Raw genomic sequence first — 5,776 nt, 5'->3', positions numbered from 1 at the left:
CACTCCTGAAAGATAAACAGTAATCATGATAAGCTTGCCAGTCCCAGGTCAGTACAGATAAATCAATGTTACATACATTCTGATTTTAAAGCATATAAAAATTACAACAGGCTTGAAGACTATTAGATCTTGATCCTGCAGACTTTCTCTTTGGCCATGCTACTATCTGACTTGTTGGCTTCCAATCATTCTAACAAACCTCTGATGACCTTTATTAAGCTTTGTCAGCTCATTCTCAACCTCATGTCAAACTTATATGTTTTAAAAATAAATATATGCAATAGAGTTGTTGTTGCTGTTGCTGTTCTAGTCCTGGGCCTTGGTACAGCCTACCAAACAGTGGCCCTCTCTCCCTGTTAACACACTTAGGACTGTAGTACTTCAGATGCTTTTAAAACAGAATGGTCCTCAGAATAAAGCAAGTTCTGAGATAATAAAAGCAACAAGAACAAATGACCCACATGAATACTAAGAGAATGTGCCTACTGCTTGCTTTCTTGGAATGTATGCCCATGTAAGGGAGTGCAAATTTATGCCACAGTTATGCTTCTAGCAGGTGGAGCTGAAAAAAGAGTTAGATGAGTCAACACACTTGGGGTTCAAGGGGATTCCCTGCACAGGATTGATTCATCAATCATTTATCCTGCAAAGTGATTTACACCCTCAACAGTTGGAAACAAACATATAAGGGAAACAAATGGATGACTCAAATTTGACAGTGTCTCATAGGGCATCTGCTGAGTCATAAGTGAGCCTTGGGGGGAAAAAGTCTTATGTCACAGCTGAAAGCATTCAGATAGAATGGCAGCAAATAAGTGATCTGTTCCCTGCTCATCACATTTACTTGGTTTAGTGAGTAATTTTATTTATGTTCTTCTATGGCCATCCTCTCTGTGATTGGCTTGGAAAAAGGTTGACTTTTTGCATAAAGCATGAAGTGACCTTTAAGAAACACAAATGTATAGAATCCTGCTAGTAAACAGAGGAATTGAGTGGAGGTCTGGTGAGAAGCACATGTGAAATATCGTTGCACTGTATACTGTACATCACTTTGCAGAACAAATGATAGAAGAACAATACTAGCAATATTAGGACCCTGGCTTTGTTGATGCATAACAATTTTTAAAAATCCAAACAACAAATGAAAAGGCAAAGGAAGAAATATCTGAAAGGAGATATTATGTCACCTCTCAGACGAGAGATTTCAGACAAGAAAAACTATGCCTACAGTTCTTGACATTGCACTTGAAGGGAAAGTATCAATGATTTTTTTTAAAAGCCATATACTGGCATATATAGGTCATAGCTTCAAATGAATACAACATTAACACATGGAAAAAAGGGGTCAAACCCATCTTGGATGGGTTGCATCCATCATGTTACCTGAAAGGGATTGGACTTTCTCCAACAATTTGACAACACTTGTACAGGTCATCACACTGGTAATCCCGTATCAGGCTGAACTGCAACATTCAAATAACTAAACCATTTTATTACATTGAAGTATTATTAAACTATCTCCACTAACTTCTCTGGGGCTATGTTGATTTACACCAGCTGAAGATTCAGCTCTAAATCCCCTGGGAAGTTTGTTCATTCATAAAGGGGAAGAGATTGCCTTCTCAGAGTCCACGAAATGATGCAAAGTTCACTGTGCAGCCTAATTACTTCCTTCTATTTTTCAACATGAAGAACTAAGATGTTAAACAAAAAATATGTAAAAAAAAGGAAAAAAGGATTTATTTTTATTAGAGAGAGATCACCCTGTCCCTTACTTTTAGGAACATTATATCAACACCTGTTAGTTTTGCTGTAGTCATCATTTCCATTAGAAAGGGTTTTGTAAGTAATAAAACTTTTATAAGTTAGACAAAATGTGCTTTGGGAACAAGTTTGACATCCCAGGTCTCAGCACTGGAATTCATTCTTTTGCTATATTGCAAAACTAAACAATAATGAAGGCAATGGTTTTTATTATATTTAGTGGGAAAAGAAACTGCAAATATCATCAGAAACCAAATCATCATAACTATTAATTTTATAAAAGCATGCTGAGCTATGGAATTCACATAAAATACATGTAAATATACTGTGAATAAATCAAAACGAAATTGTAATGTCCTTGCCACAGAAAAAATTTCAGTCTAAAAAACATGTATTCTTCAGTTCAGAAAAGCACATAAGCATACAAGTCTTTTAGGAAGGTTTTTATACCTAAATAGCTTTTATGTAGAGAGATGCTTTCTTGAATTTGGGCCTTAACCACATGAGTAGCTCCACTGAACTTAAAGGCCATGTCTACATGAGTGTGGATGTTTGGTTCCCTGGAGACAACTAGCAGCGACATACCTTGTGCCGCCACTAGTTGTCCTTGGGGAACGCCTGTGCCATGCACCTTCTGGTGTACCACAAGTTACACCAGATAAGGTAGGGGCAGCACCATACCTAAACTCCTGGTGGCTCTCAGCAAACTTTAGTATTGGGCCCCTCTTCACCAGAGATAATGATAATTTTTAAAATTACCATTTTTGGGCTCCCTTTCTGTCTGGACCCTGGGCAGGTGCCCAGTTCACCCATGCCTGTGTCCAGCCCTGGGGTTCTGGGGGCCTCTTGGGGCTGTAGCAGCAGCGCTCCTGCTGCTTGGAGCTGGAGCGTGGTTCTAGGTGGCCAGGCTCCTGTTTTGAGTGGTGTGCACTGCCTGTGTGTGCACTGCTCCACTTTTTTTTGCGCAGGTTTTTTTGATCTGTAACTATTCAAAGTGCAAACACCTCCCTGTCCCATCCCCCTGCTGCTCCCTTGCAGTGTGGAGAACAGCTGAATGCGCAGTATATGGTATATAAATGTGCAGTATGCTGAATGTGCAGTATGCCAAATGCCACATGCTGCATGTTTTATCTTAATGAAGTGGTTTTCAACCTTTCTGATATCACAAAACCCTTCCATATAACTTCTTCTGCCTCACAATCCCTATGGTAAAGATTGAAGTGGAGCCAGATAATCTGGCCTGGGAATGGCAGCACACTGCCTCCTGACCCACTTTGCCATTACCCTCAATCTCTTTGTGGAGCCCCGATGACCTACAGTGGAACCGCTGGGTTCTGCATCACTTAGTTTGAAAACCGCTGTCCTAACATGCTTAAAATTACTCATGTGCATAAATATTTTCAAGCATTGGCCTCAATGGGGAATTTTATTGGTATGAGGATTCATGGTCAAACCAAGCTATTTTTAAGGAAAAGTTCAATAGGCATGTTGTCTCTATTCAAGATTTGATAGGACAGATTGTAGGGTCGGTAGAACTATCCTGCTAGCAGAAACGGTGAGAAGGCCAAGTTACTGCTAACTCATGCATGTTGAAGATGGCATCATATATTCTAGTTGGGTAGGCAGCTGGGCATAACTCCTGACCACAGGCTTCATTTTTTTGTGGGCAGGACGCACACCCTGCTATGTACCTCCCAATGAATTCCTGGACAGAATAAAATACGTCGTGGGACATAACTGCTTGCATACCTCCATAGGACCTCTCCCTCCTCTTTTATACCAGTGTAGCAAACAACAGGGTTTATCTTATACTGCTGCTGGCAATGTACAAGCCTGAACAGGAGAACTTTTGCAAAAGATGCACTGAAGTAATGTATCATTACTCTGTTTGATTTGTGGAGTTTTGAGGTGAATGGGTTAGATTTCCACATACATCAACAGGGACTTCTTATTGGATCTGCCATGGTTTTGACATCATTTGAATGAGTCACCCAGAAGAAATAGTCCCCAACAAATGTTACAGTGGCAATTGGTTTTGTGTGGTATACCAACAGAAATAGTCTCAACTCAGAGAGCAAAACCCTGGTTCTACTGAAGTGTACTGGAATGCCATGCAGTCTACAGGCTGTGAAGTTAAAAAATGCTTGGGCTGAAACAATCCCCGTTTTCTCCATACTCAAGACTTCTAGTGAAACCAAAGGTGAGGTCAGGGTTGACAGATGCTAAATTTTGCTGAATTAATGGCCTTACTTGTAAAGACTTGCATTTTGCTGCCTGAAAAATTGCTAAAACTTTTAAATGTATCAGGGAATAAAGATCTTGCACCCTTCGCAGACAACCAGGTAGCACAAATGTTTGTTTTTATTATCACTAACTTTGATGAAGTTTTGAGGCTATAAACAATGCTGGTACAAACCATATTTGGGTCCAACAACACAAGTCAAGCAGGAAGCAAAGCCAAGTTTGAGGGTGTCTGAGGTTTGTCTTGCATGTTTTGCTCATCTCTAAGACAAAGGTCTAACCACTCACTGAATAACATCTGAATAAGCTCTCTAGTATACACCAATGAAATCTCATAGGCTCATCTCTGCACCTTGAATCTGTCTGCACTGAAGATGTGTTCCCTCCTCCAAAAATGTGCTATATTATGTTTGGAGTGATTCCCATAGTTACTATCCTACTTAGGAGACACCACACACAGCATCTTAGCTATGATCAAAATATTAGGAAACTGTAGAAAACCATGTAAGAAACTAGACAGGAAAACTCCCTGTAGGAATGCAGTTCGTTTAAACCTATGCTTCTGGTACATGGGTCAGAGCTGTAGGTTTTAATTTTTTCAAGAGTTCCATTGTCCTCATATGTCTCTACCAAGTCTGGCTGCCCAGCTACACCTACTGCAGTATGCTTTTAGAAGCATAATCTAAATACCGTCCTTCAAGCTAATGTAAATATTTTTTGGCATTAATTTATTCCAGAGGAAAAAAAATATCCCCTTTCCTGTTTTTAATTCAGCCCATGTCTCAAGCTGCATGCTGTGAGATCTCTGGCATTTAATAAGAGCTGTTAACCAGATTTTTTGATCACAGGAAATGAAGAAGAGTCACTTTGCTGAAAGAAATAACAGAAATGTATATGGGCACTCCCACTTGCCCCATTGTCAACTGTCAATCATTTGTCAAGCTCTGTTTTGATTTTTAGCAAGCAGCGGTGGCAGTGGTGGGAAGCTACTCATCACTCTGGCTGGATTTCTTTAGCTACGCTCCAACTTCCTTCCGTTCAAGGATTCAAGCTGCTGATGCTGTTTCTGGGCAAACGGCCACTGCTATGATGTTTGTTTTAGATAGGCTGCAGCTGGACTGAGTGGGTGTTTCAGGCAGACCTTATGGAGCAAGTTCCCTAGCCTCTGATTCCTAGTAAAAGCACTTCCTGATTCCTTTGATTTAAACCTTTTTCAGAATATTGGTACAGTTAGTTTTCTAAGAAGCATGATATGGATGATACCTGTGCTCTCCCTCTCTGTATACATCTTTTTTAGGTAGTCTATAAAGGTGCATATCTACCCTGACTTTTGACTGACTTCAGACTACCATGACTAACTTTCCCTCTGATACCTGAAAAGTGATCATGCATGTGTCGTTACTAATGAGATATCTCTCTCTGGCTCTGCAGACTGCTGTCATGTTCTCTAGTGCAAAGGGAAAAAAAATCTTCCCTTTTCAGGGTAAGAGAACTGTTCATTTCCATGAACCTTCAACCCAGAGCTCCATATTTTACATCTAAATGATACCTATTGTGGCTACTAAAACTCATTGTGCAAAGTAGCTCTTGTAAAATTCTGTTAACTTCCAAACAATTAGACTAGGGTTGATATTGTGTCATCTTGTGATTTCGGCCACAGACCTATAGTATTTTCATAAAAGTTATAGCATCAAGTTGCTAGTGTTCACTATACATCTGGAAAAAACTGTGTGCATGCACACATTTAAACACATGCACCCCCCCACACACA

The sequence above is a fragment of the Gavialis gangeticus genome, unplaced genomic scaffold (genome assembly GCF_001723915.1).
Source record: "Gavialis gangeticus isolate Ggan-Ray unplaced genomic scaffold, GavGan_comp1, whole genome shotgun sequence".
In the NCBI taxonomy this organism is placed as follows: domain Eukaryota; kingdom Metazoa; phylum Chordata; order Crocodylia; family Gavialidae; genus Gavialis; species Gavialis gangeticus.
This window is presented reverse-complemented; position numbering follows the sequence as displayed.